This window comes from Adiantum capillus-veneris, chromosome 7 (assembly GCF_014529385.1).
Source record: "Adiantum capillus-veneris isolate H3 chromosome 7, ASM1452938v2, whole genome shotgun sequence".
Taxonomy (NCBI): domain Eukaryota; kingdom Viridiplantae; phylum Streptophyta; class Polypodiopsida; order Polypodiales; family Pteridaceae; genus Adiantum; species Adiantum capillus-veneris.
Genome location: NC_140937.1, coordinates 87,705,789 through 87,717,918, shown reverse-complemented (window position 1 = coordinate 87,717,918; position 12,130 = coordinate 87,705,789). Strand labels below are relative to the sequence as shown.

The 12,130-nt window shown below is 42.0% G+C and overlaps 1 non-coding gene across 1 annotated transcript; it reads right to left on the bottom strand.

Annotated features, from left to right (window-relative positions):
• Positions 1 to 6,754: 6,754 nt before the first annotated feature.
• TRNAR-UCG (transfer RNA arginine (anticodon UCG)) lies at positions 6,755 to 6,828 on the bottom strand. Its single transcript has one exon. It is a non-coding gene; the product is annotated as a tRNA-Arg (tRNA).
• Between the last annotated feature and the right edge of the window lie 5,302 nt (positions 6,829 to 12,130).

The window sequence follows — 12,130 nt, the reverse complement described above, 5'->3', positions numbered from 1 at the left end:
AAAGTGCGAGAGCTCTATCTCCTTCTCCAAGCTTGTTGAGAAGTTGAGAGCCTACACCAACACGTTGGGCTATGGAATGCAAATCCAACCAAGAGCCATGCTTCAATGCTTAAGCTTGACATCTTCTTCATCTTCATTACAATGCTATTATGATATTCTACGCAAGAAAAGTGATGGTAAGTGAGGAACTATTTCTTTTTCCTATGGATGATTCTTATTCCTCTTTCCTATCCTCATTCCCCGCTAGATCTCTCCACCTTTGAAGGTGTTTGAGGCCTTGGGACTGAGGCTTGGGATAGTTAATGCTTTTTGCAAATTTTATGGTATGGTCGTGATGCATGAAGCTTTCCATATTCATAGCATCACCAAAGTCACAAGGAACACAAAGATTGTATTGTACCAAGTCTCTCTTGATGGGATAATCTATAATACAAATGCCTTTTGGAGGGGAGACCGACTCCAAGTAAATCCGGTTCTCCACTATTGTCATGTTCTAATACTCTCTCTCTCTCTCTTGAGTATTGTTTATGCCAAGTTAATTAAGTACTATGTTTATGTTACTACCATCAATTAAGTTCACCCTCTATGTTGTCAAAGTGATCTCACAAAAATGCTCACTTTAAATCTCTCAATATTTTTCAATCGTTTGACAATACAATCTTTTGGGTGTGAGGGAGCTCTTACAATGCTTTTGAAGGATACTAGAGAGCATCTATAAAGTATGGTGCATCCAATGAAATTAAAAAGTTTCAAAATAATAAAGGCATGCATGAGAGCATTTTAAAAAATATTGTGAATAGGAAAAAAGGGTTTTCAAAATGAGAGAACCTTTCAAAAATATTGAATTTTGGTGTGTAAGTATGCTAATAAGATTTACAAAAATACTAACTTTGTGTATGCGAACATGCTAATAAGGTTTTGGTTTTTTTATTACTTGACTCCAATCTTCAAAGTTCTTATGTTTTCCAAGAGAGATGATCACATCCCTGCACTTTTGAATAATTTCTTTGAAGTTGGCTTCAAAGATACGTTGGTTCCTAGCCTTCCACATTTATTTGAAGTAACAGAAGTAGATAGTTTGTGTGCATAGTAGGATGGCTTGGTTCTTTCATATTTTGCCTCCCAAGAGATGTTCATTCTGAGAGACAGGATCTTCCAAGTCTTCTATATCCATATACATAATCGTCCCACAAGGCCTCTTGTAGTTGCATACTTTTGGAATAAATGAAGGGGATCCTTATTAGTAGTTTTGTAATGGAAATGGCCTATGAACATTGAGAATAACAAAATTAAGAGAACTATAGTGAGCATTTTTATGACACTAATTTAAGAAGATAGAGGGTGAACTTAGTTAGAGGTAGTAACATAACTACAAGAGGGATGGATCTTGGTTGGATTTGCATTCCATAGCCAAGAGTGTTGGTGTAGGCTCTCAACTTCTTAAAAATCTTGGAGAAGGAGATGGAGTCCTTGAACTTTCACCAAGGGAGAATGAGCACATGTGAGTGTGTGTGAGAGAGTAGTATGCCCCCAAGCACACCCCCAACTTGCCTTGGTTGACCCCTCCTTGTAGCTCAAGAATGAAATTGATTGGACCCCTACAAGCCTAACCAATCAAATGCTTTAGTCATATCAAGCAACAATGCTAGCATTAGGACATGTGTCCTTCTTACCCCTTTGAGAGAGATGGCTTGATAAATGCTTAAATAATTATTTTAATTAGCTAAAAGCTTATTGGACCCATTTAGAGGCCAACCAATAGGCTTTAGGAACCTTATGAGGGCAACATGGAGAGGATCTTGACATGTGTCCTTGTTGCCTCTTTAGACTAGGCTTGCCTTCAGTAAGGGTGCGTCTGTTCTCTCTCTATGCCCCTACTTGTAGGGATCACCCTCCCATATGTAGGGATCCTTTTTTACTTTTGGAACACCTTAAGACCCTCAAACACCTTAGTCATGAACCACCTTAAGCACCTTAGGCATGAATCACCTCAAGCACCTTAGTCATCAAGCAGGACAAGCACCTCAAACACCTTAGTCATCAAGCACGACAAGCACCTTAGTCAGCAAGCACGACAAGCACCTCAAGCTTGGGACGGGTTCCCACCTCAAGCACAGCCCTAGCTTGCCTAGGTCCTAGGTTTAAGGACTTTTAACACTAACCTTTGGAGGTATTTAATTAAGCTAACTCTAAGGTCTTTCAAGCTCCATTAGCTAGCATTGCTCTTTGACAGTCCATCTCTCATTTGGACCCATTTCCTTTGGCCCCGTGTTGAGATAGATCCATAAGCACAAGTCTATATTCTAACATATGAGAAAATCATTTGGGTTAGTTAGATATTAGATTTTATGACATTACCTCTCTCTTGAAATCATAGTCGTCCTTGACTATGAGGTAGAGGAGATAAAGACTTAGTCATTTGGTCTATGTTGCTTAGCGGGGAGAGGATCCCTTTATACCCTATGACATCATTCCAAGATGGATGACTAATCCATTTGGGTCTTGGGAGACTTAACTGCCACAAGCATGTCTACTCTTGAGTCCATTTTATTCTCCCAAAGTAGAGTAACAAATTCTACTTGGTGTTTGAGAGACGTCGTCATCACAAATATGATTCAAAGCATGCATACTACTTAAATTTGTGTACAATAAAAAGATATTTAGTCTTAAGACAAAAAAATTGATCATTTAAAAGAAACATTTACATTTGTTTACTCTAATGTAGCATTGTAAGCATTGACAAGTTTCATACTATCCTTAGGCTGTATTCCTTGCATCCATCTAGCATCTTCAAAAGGATAATTTTTGAACTTAATAAGATACCATCGGATAATCTTACCATGTCATAGTACCTTGTCCTCATGCTGAAGGATAGCTTTGGGTTGTAGCAGCTCTTCTTGGTCTTCGATTTCTAGGATCTTCAATAATTGGGTTTGTTGGTGGCTCTCCTTTATAAGGCTTCAGTAGGCTCACATGAAAGGCATTGTGTAGGAGCCATGTCATTGATTGGCTTCAAGATTTGAAAAGGACCATGGTATCTTTTTGCTAGTTTAGCATAATAGTTTTGGTGGCCCATAGAAATCTTGTCCATCGTTTGTCCATCGTTTGCCTCAATCGAGCCTTGGGAAACTTGACTAAGACCCAATCATTTTCTTTGAACATTCAGTCCCTTTTGTGCTCATCAGCAATAGCTTTTTTTCTCTATTGAGAGATGGATATAGCCTCCTTAATCTTTTGGAAAGATTCTTGTAGGTCGCGACTATACTCATCGGCAACGAAGATCTTTTCATGTACTTTAAGTACCAAGGGACTTTTAGGTCCATCAAAATACTTTTCATGTACTTTTAAGTAGCAAGGGACTTTTTGTCCATCGTGATTTTGAATGCGGCTAGAGCATTTGTTAGGCCAAAACGTCGGGGTGTTCACCGTTTAGTACCCCTCTACATAACATGCATTCGTGGGGTATTAAAAACCCCCATCTTTTAACATGTTTGAATGAATAAAATGACCCCTTATTTTAGGAATTTTTCCCAAAATTGAATATAAAAACCCCTTATTTTAATGTATCTCTATTAAATTTCCTGAAAGTTTTGCATTTTAAAACCCCTCCTTTCGAACTCCCGTTATACATTAACATGATTACATCGTGCATCCCCCGAGGCCAAAACTTGTAACTTATCAAATAGATCTTCTACCCGCGGCATGGGAAATCTTTTCTTTTATAGTGATCCTATTTAGTGCTCTATAGTCGACACATATGTGATATGTGTCATCTTTCTTTTGCACTAAAAGTACTGGTGAACAGAATGGAGAGGAGCTAGGCCTCACCATCCCTTTTTTTTCCACCAATTCATGCTTTTGCCTCATGATCTCCTCTTGTTGAGCTTGCAAAACTCAATAAGGAGGCTTATTAGACGGTGAGCTTCCTCGTAGAAGCGCTATTGCATGGTTGTCATCCCCTCGTTTTGGAGGTAGCTCACTAGGGATGTCATCAATGATGAAAACATCTTGGAATCCATTTAGGAAATTAGGCAACACTAATTCCTCTTGATTCCCTTTATTGCTACTTGTGAAAACATTAGAATCATTTACAGATTCACCAACAAATAATCATATACGCAAAAATAGAGATTTTCATTGACTTATCAAAAGCATGCGTATTTATGAGGAATATGGTATTCCCCAACTCATTAGCATCTATGTACAAGCTCTTTTCTACGTAGGTGGAATAGATTCTCCTTTCAGGGAGCTTCATGTTGGCAGCCATGTGGTTGAACCATGGTGTCCCTAGGATAGCATCCTCATGTTGGAGAGGAGAGATATCCTTATTTGATGATAGCCACTTTTATGGTCAATCCTAATGAAGTAGGTCGAACCTTGTAGCCTATCAAATAGATTTTCTACCCATGGTACGGGAAATCTGTTTTTGATAGTGATACAATTTAATGCTCGATAGTCACACACATACGGTATGTACCATCTTTCTTTTGCAATAAAAGGACTGGAGAACAAAAGGGAGAGGATCTAGGCCTCACCGTCCCCTTGTCTACTAGCTCATGCACTTGCCTCATAATCTCCTCTTGTTGAGCTTGAGAAACTCTATATGGAAATTTATTAGGCGGTGAGCTCCCGGGTAGAAGCTCTATCATATGGTCATCATCCCCTCGTTTTGGAGGTAACTCCATAGAGATGTCATCGATAAATACATCTTGGAATCCATTAAGAAAATTAGACAAGTCTAATTCTTCTTGATTCCTACCACTTTGTTTTGTTAAAACATTAGCATCATTTAGAAACTCTTTGACAAAAATCATGTACGAGGGGACTGAGATTTTCATTGACTTATCAAAACCAGGTGAATTTACAAGTGGTATAGTACGACCGGACTCATTAGCATCTATATACATGCTCTTTTCCCTGTAGGTGAAGTAGATTCTCCTTTCAGGGAACTTCATGTCGGCAGCCATGCGGTTGAACCATGGTGCCCCGAGGATAACATCCTCATGTTGGAGAGGAGAGATGAAAAGTCTTCTTTGTCGACGTAGCTTTGGACATGCAGCCTCAACTTCCCAATCAATGGAGTAACAGAGGCTTGGTGTCCCTTTAAAGCCCCATCGGCAGTTATAGTATCTCCCATCTCGAAATCTTCAATGCCCAACTTAGTGGCCAACTCTGTTGATATGAAGTTGTGAGTAGATCTAGGGTCAAATAGAATGAAGGCATCATGCTCCCTCACCTTTCCTCAAGCATAGGAAAGGGATGATCCTTTGCAATGAGAATCCTCTTTTGGAGCTTCGACCGTGGATGCTGTAGGAGTCTCAGTGCGGGCATTTCTTTTGGGGCAAGAACGATAGCCATGTCCTTGCTCCCCACACTTAAAACATTTGTAATCTTTGCAAAAAGCCTCTAGCTCTTCAAGAGAGAGTTTGTTTTTACCATTGTAAACTCCTTTCTCCTTGGTCTTGTTGTTGTTGTCGTTGGAATTGCATTGGGAAGAACTTTGGGCATTGTTCTTATCCTTTGCATCATTTTGAATGAAAGCATATTCACTGACGTAAATGTTGTTTGGAATTTTGTAATAGTGGTGTTTTTGAAGTTGGCATCATAGATGCAGCTTCGAGAGTGGTACCCTCAAAAACTCTCTCTCTCTCTCTCTCTCTCTCTCTCTCTAAATTTTAAAAAGTCATTCAAGAAACAAACATGAAGGTCCAAAAGCATATTACCATAGTATAAAAATCGACAAGACAATTAGTGCATCAGTAATAAATGCAAAGTCCCACTTCTTACAAATAGAAAACTCGTGTGTGTGAGTCTCTATTTCCAAAATTTCAATTCCCTGAATATATCATAGAACCTCACAATTTTGATGCCAGGCTACCATTAAATAGAAAGTGTTCTACCCCTTTTCTTATGGATAACATATACGATTAAATTTCTATTCCATGCTACTTATTGCCCCATCCCCTCGACGACGTCTTCCTCAATATACTGTTGCAAAAGTGTTCCTCCCCTTAAGAGAAACTTTACTGTGTCCTCTCTCACTTGTAGCTGATAACAATATAATACTCTTTCTGGGTCACCAAACTCTTTTCATCAACGTCATGGGATAAGCATCACAAACAGGTATGCTACATGTCTTCTCCCCCCAATGAATAAATGCACATACAATAACGCCATGTATCAGTTATAAATTCTTCTTAAACGTCCGTTTCAAAAGTTTATTGCAATATCTTGACGACCAATATTCCTTTCATCTCCTTGACCAGGTATCCACGGGGTGCAAGATATTTCCACCTAGTAGATCGACTTTCAGTAATAATCATTGTTGTTGTTGATGCGTTTGAGGATTGAAGTATCAAGCGAGCAAAACTAAACACTTTGCATAATGATTACAATGTTTGGTGGCTTCGTTTTGTCACATCCCACCCCAAAATCCTGCTCTGGTACGTGTGTCTTCCCATTCTCGGCTTCAAAGCTTGGTTCTTTCTTCACATTCCTACGGGAGGGCGGCGGGGGGTATTGGAGCTGCCTATTATTTCCTCGCGGATTCGCGGTTACAAAGCTTTGGTCAACGAAACCTTCAAAAACCATGCGAGATGATGATGCGACTCCTTCAAAAATTAGCCGTGCTCGCGCTTTTGTGAACGAAACCTTCAAAAACCGTGCAAGGTTGACTGTAAGCAAAGTGGAGCTTCGTGCCAATTAAAACCACAAGAGCAGCCATGCGGGCTGTACTGCAGGAGAGAGACTCAAGCGACCACGATGGGATTCGAACCCACGACCTTTGGATCCGAAGTCCAACGCGCTAATCCACTGCGCTACGCGGTCGAGATGAAAGATGGTTGTCGCACGCATTATAGACTTATAAATTGAGTGGTTAAAACGAGAAGCAGCCGAGAGAGTGTCGGGAGAAGTATGAGGGTTTGGCGCGCGAACAAGGAGATCCGCGGCATATCAGGAGGTCCTTATGCCGTCGCCCACTCCATAGTTTGCAAAAGCCACACAGCCCAACGCCTTCTCTCATGATATTTTACTGAAAAGGAAACAAAACAAAACGAGAAAGTGCTCCTTCTCCCTTTTCTGCTAGGCACCTCAGCCACCATCTGCATTTTGAAAAGTCGTAAACGAAGCAATTTAAGGACATTGAGCTCAATCAGAAATGCTCGATAAAAGCCTCTACGTATGGAGGTAGCTGGGAACTTGTGTGGAGGTTTTTCCACTAAAATTTGTAGGATTTTCTAACTTGGAAATTGCAGGGATTGCACCTTACCAACAAGATACTTTTCTCGAGGACTGTTTTCCAGGTCTCTTCTGTTTAACTATATCGCTCATTGGCATTCGTATTATTTGAGATTTGCACCATATGTCAGATAGACATAGCTGGTCTACGAGTCTCCACACACTTAGAGAGAGCTTGTGAGTGGGCAACTAGGAATCTCTATTCCTGACTTTCAACGTCTGTGACATAATGGTTGTTTGATTGAGGTCTTTGCGTACTAGTTTACGGGTGGCCAGTTTCCCACATCATGCATTCACTTACATCATTCCTAAATTTGGAGGTAGAGCACCTAATGCTCTTGTCGCCCCATTTCACATATGCGCTTCCTTGCCTTATTCACACACTCCACTATTTTATGTATCCTCCCATCGGTATGTGGTAAGGGCTTGCCCACCACAACAATGGCCTCACTCGACTAATGAGAGACTCAGGCTAGCCCAACTCCTACGCCTGAGACAAGAGGGCAACCGCTCAAGCAAAAAGTTGAAAGGGAGTTGGAAAGCAAGGCTTTGGTAGGTCTTCTGGCTGGCCCGCGACCCCCTGCCGCCTCTCTCGAAGCTTGGGTCAAGCAACAATGGACTGCGAGAGGTATTGAAGTGGAATCCCTCCAATCCTTGCCCAAAAATCATTAATTGTTCTTGTTCGGGGAGCCAGAGATGGCTTTCCAGGCCTTACGCTATGGCCAGTGGGTCATAAGGAACTCGCCTCTCTGTTTGCTCAAATGGAACAAAGCTTTCAACCCGGAATGCTCCGCCTCCAGGAACTACCCAGTTTGGGTGGAGTTCACTAACCTGCCCATGTACCTCTATAGCCATCTTGGTCTCATAGCAGGGCAGCTTGGGGAACGCCCAAGACAAGATTTTTATAATCCAGCTTGGCACCCGCAGGTCCTTGTGGAGATGGATATCTCTCATCCTGATAAGCTTCCCCCCTCCATCAAAATCAGAATTGATGATGGCGAAGTCTTTGACCAGCGTGTTGAATAAAAACGTTTGCCCGATACTGTGTGGAAAGCGGGGACAGTTCGTCAGGTCTTGTCCTCTCAAGTCTCTCCAAAATGCTCCTGCGCCAGTTCCCCCAACCGAACCGTCCACCAAAATCCTTGATCCTGCTCAGACGGCTAATACTTCCCACCCTAACAAATCCCGAGCCAGTCTAACATCCCCTACCAGGAGGCACGACCACAAAGGCAAGGCTCATAACCGATTCACCATTTTAGCTAAGCTACATGAGTTTGTGGACTCTGACTCCGACGACTCTGGCGAGTTCATCCCCCCCAGCCAATCCTAGGACCCACCTGTTGCTACTCGGCTTGAAGAGGAACTCAATGCCCTTGATAACCAATCCCTGCTTGACCTCAACAAGGAGAATTTTCCTGTTGGTGAGATGGCCCTTGTACCTGTCTCCAACGAGCCTACCCCCATGGATGTCCTTAAGGACAACAAAAGAAGTCATGCCAGTGTTGCCCAAACCCCTCCTAGGCACACGAGCAAGAAAAAAGCAAAAAATGTTACTAAATGAAAGTGCTATCCTAGAATGTTGAGGGTGTCTCAGACCCTACCATAGTCAAGAGGATAGCTTCATAGGTACGCAATAATCCACCGGACTTTCTGGTTCTCCAAGAGGTCAAGACCTCTTGTCAGAATCTGGATTCTTCAACACTGGCAACAATCTCCAGCAAGCACTTCTGGATTATAGGATCTCGCACTCATGGTTCGGGTGGGTGTGTTCTAGGGATTCCAATAGAATTCAAAGATGTCAACCTCGATCATCAGTCTGGCCACAATTGGTGTTCTGCCTTTATTCCACACCCTGTCAATGCGAGATTGGTAGGGGTTTATGCGGGAGGTTCCATGGCCGACCGCACCTCCATCTGGGAGACTCTTGCTTTGTTGTAGGATCCCGGAGGAAGCATCCATCTCCCCCCCTCCTTAGAGGTTCAATGCGATACAAGCCAAGGAGTTGCTCATGCTCGCCACCAACAAGCTACAGAAGGTAAGCCTTCGGTCCTTTTACCTTTGTCTCAGGTCAAAAAAGTTGAAAGGGAGTTGGAAAGCAAGGCTTTGGTAGGTCTTCTGGATGGCCCACGACCCCCTGCCGCCTCACTCAAAGCTTGGGTCAAGCAACAATGGACTGCGAGAGGTATTGAAGTGGAATCCCTCCAATCCTTGCCCAAAAATCATTAATTGTTCCTGTTCGGGGAGCCAGAGATGGCTTTCCAGGCCTTACGCTATGGCCAGTGGGTCATAAGGAACTCGCCTCTCTGTTTGTTCAAATGGAACAAAGCTTTCAACTCGAAATGCTCCGCCTCCAGGAACTACCCAGTTTGGGTGGAGTTCACTAACCGCCCCCTGTACCTCTATAGCCATCTTGGTCTCATAGCAGGGCAGCTTGGGAATGTTTTGGGAGAACGCCCAAGACAAGAGTTTTACAATCCAGCTTGGCACCTGCAGGTCCTTGTGGAGATGGATATCTCTCATCTTGATAAGCTTCCCCCCTCCATCAAAATCAGAATTGATGATGGCGAAGTCTTTGCCCAGCCTGTTGAATAAAAATATTTGCCAGATACTGTGTGGAATGCGGGGACACTTAGTCGGGTCTTGTCCTCTCAAGTCTCTCCAAAGTGCTCCTGCGCCAAGCCCTAACCGAACCGTCCACGAAAATCCCTGATCCTGCTCAGACGGCTAATACTTATCACTCTAACAAATCCGGAGCCAGTCTAGCAAATGGATAAATCTCTATTCTTGGTCAATTATCCATGGTGTATGCATAGCCTAATATGTGGTGTAGAGTGAAGTGTATTAATCTCTATTCTTGGTACATTATCCATGGTGTATGCATAGCCTAATGCTTAAACTAGAACAAAAATATAAATCCAATTTAAGTCATACCTAATGAGATGCAATATAAAAGGATTCAATGATGAGTTTATTTTTGCTAACCTACAAGGAACTAAAATTCTATGAATCACGTGTTGAAATTCAATAGTTTAGTGCTAATAATGATGTGTATCTTTTTCCTTGCAATAAGAATCAATGGCCCTCATACAAATATTTGTGACTCATACAACTTACTTGATTATTCAATAGGAACTAGCAAAATACACAAAGCCCTCCTCGGTGGGGACACCAAAATTGAGGGGATCCGGACTGGCAACAAGAGAAGCGACCTCTAAACACCCCTAAAGACTCCTGTGTTTCTCAATTGGGGCTACGACAACCACAAACACAAACAACAATAAATCCACAGTCAAAACCAAACAAGAAAATGGACACCACCTAGTTATGGATGTGAAATAGGATGCAAGAGATCTTTTGTCATGATCAAGAAGAGGCACAACACAACATGCAAGCAATTTTGCATGCATCAAGTGGACTAAGAAAGATGTAGAAGCACAGAGAGAGAGAGAGAGAGAGAGAGAGAGAGAGAGAGAGAGAGAGAGAGGAATGGAGTTTGTGCAATACTTGGTTTGCAAATTACAAAGTGATGTTTTTTTTTCATGAATCTATAAAAAAACTTGCATAAAACTAAACCAATTCTTAGTGAATGCTAAGCATTGCCATCACACACACATTGTCTTAGGGTTGTGGGACACCTCTGTTGAAGATGATGAAACAGGAAACAGAAGGAAGACAGCAACTCAGAGTAGGAAGAAGATGGAGAAGGAGAAGACACAGAGCTTGCGTACGAGATCTCTATAGTCTCTCTCTCTGTATTAGAATAATAGAGTATATAAACTCATAGCTACAAAGCTTATATGAAACCCTAAGAGATAAGGTGTCCTTTCACACCGGATGTCCAGGGGGAAAAACCCAGTGGGAGAAAAGTGCCCCTGGTGAAGCGCGTATACACACTAACACTACTACATGTCTACAAATCCCCCCTGTAGTGATAGTGTGAATCCATACAAGGTAGCAGATCATCATGTGTATGAGAGTAAGCCCAAAGCTTTTCGAAAAGCTTCAAACTTTTCTCGTGATAACGCCTTCGTAAATAGATCTGCAATGTTATCGTGTGTAGGACAGTAAGTTAGTGTGATCTCCCCTGCATGTAGCCTTTCCTTGACATAGTGGTAGTGAACCTCTATGTGCTTTGTTCTTGCATGAAATACTGGATTCCTTGCAACTTCCATAGCACTCTGACTGTCAGTGAAAATGGTAGTGGGTGCCTGTTGACACCCACAAAGATCTGCCAATAACCTGCGTATCCATACACAATCAACTGTTGCCGTGAAAGCTGCCCTGTACTCAGCTTCACAAGTTGATGTAGCCACTGTGGGTTGCTTCTTGCTTAGCCAAGATATACATGCATTTCCCAAGAAAAAACAATTGCCACTTGTGGAATGTCGTGTGTCAAAATCACCAGCCCAATCTTAATCGTTGTAACCAAGAAGCTGCATAGAATTGTGCTTTCCATACATATCCCCCCTTGGAAAGAACATGGCAAGATTAGGGGTACCTGAAAGGTAACGAAGTATGCGCTTCACAGCCTGCCAATGATGCATACCTGGGCTGTGCATAAATCTGCTTGCTTGTGAAACCCCAAATTGAATGTCTGGACGAGTGTTGCCTGCCAAATATATCAAGAAACCAACGGCTGCTGCATAAGTATGTACATCAAAAGGTTCTCCATCATCGTGCATGCTCAACTTTGATCTAGTTTCTACAGGTGTAGAGATTGGTTTACAATTTTGCATACCAAACTTGTCCAAAATTTTATGCAAATATTTTTCCTGCAACATGTATATGCCATCCTCTGATTGCACAAACTGAATACCCAAGTAATAATGTAGCAAAACAAGATCAGACATCTCAAAGGTTTTTCTCAAAGCATCTTTAAACGCTTCAATTT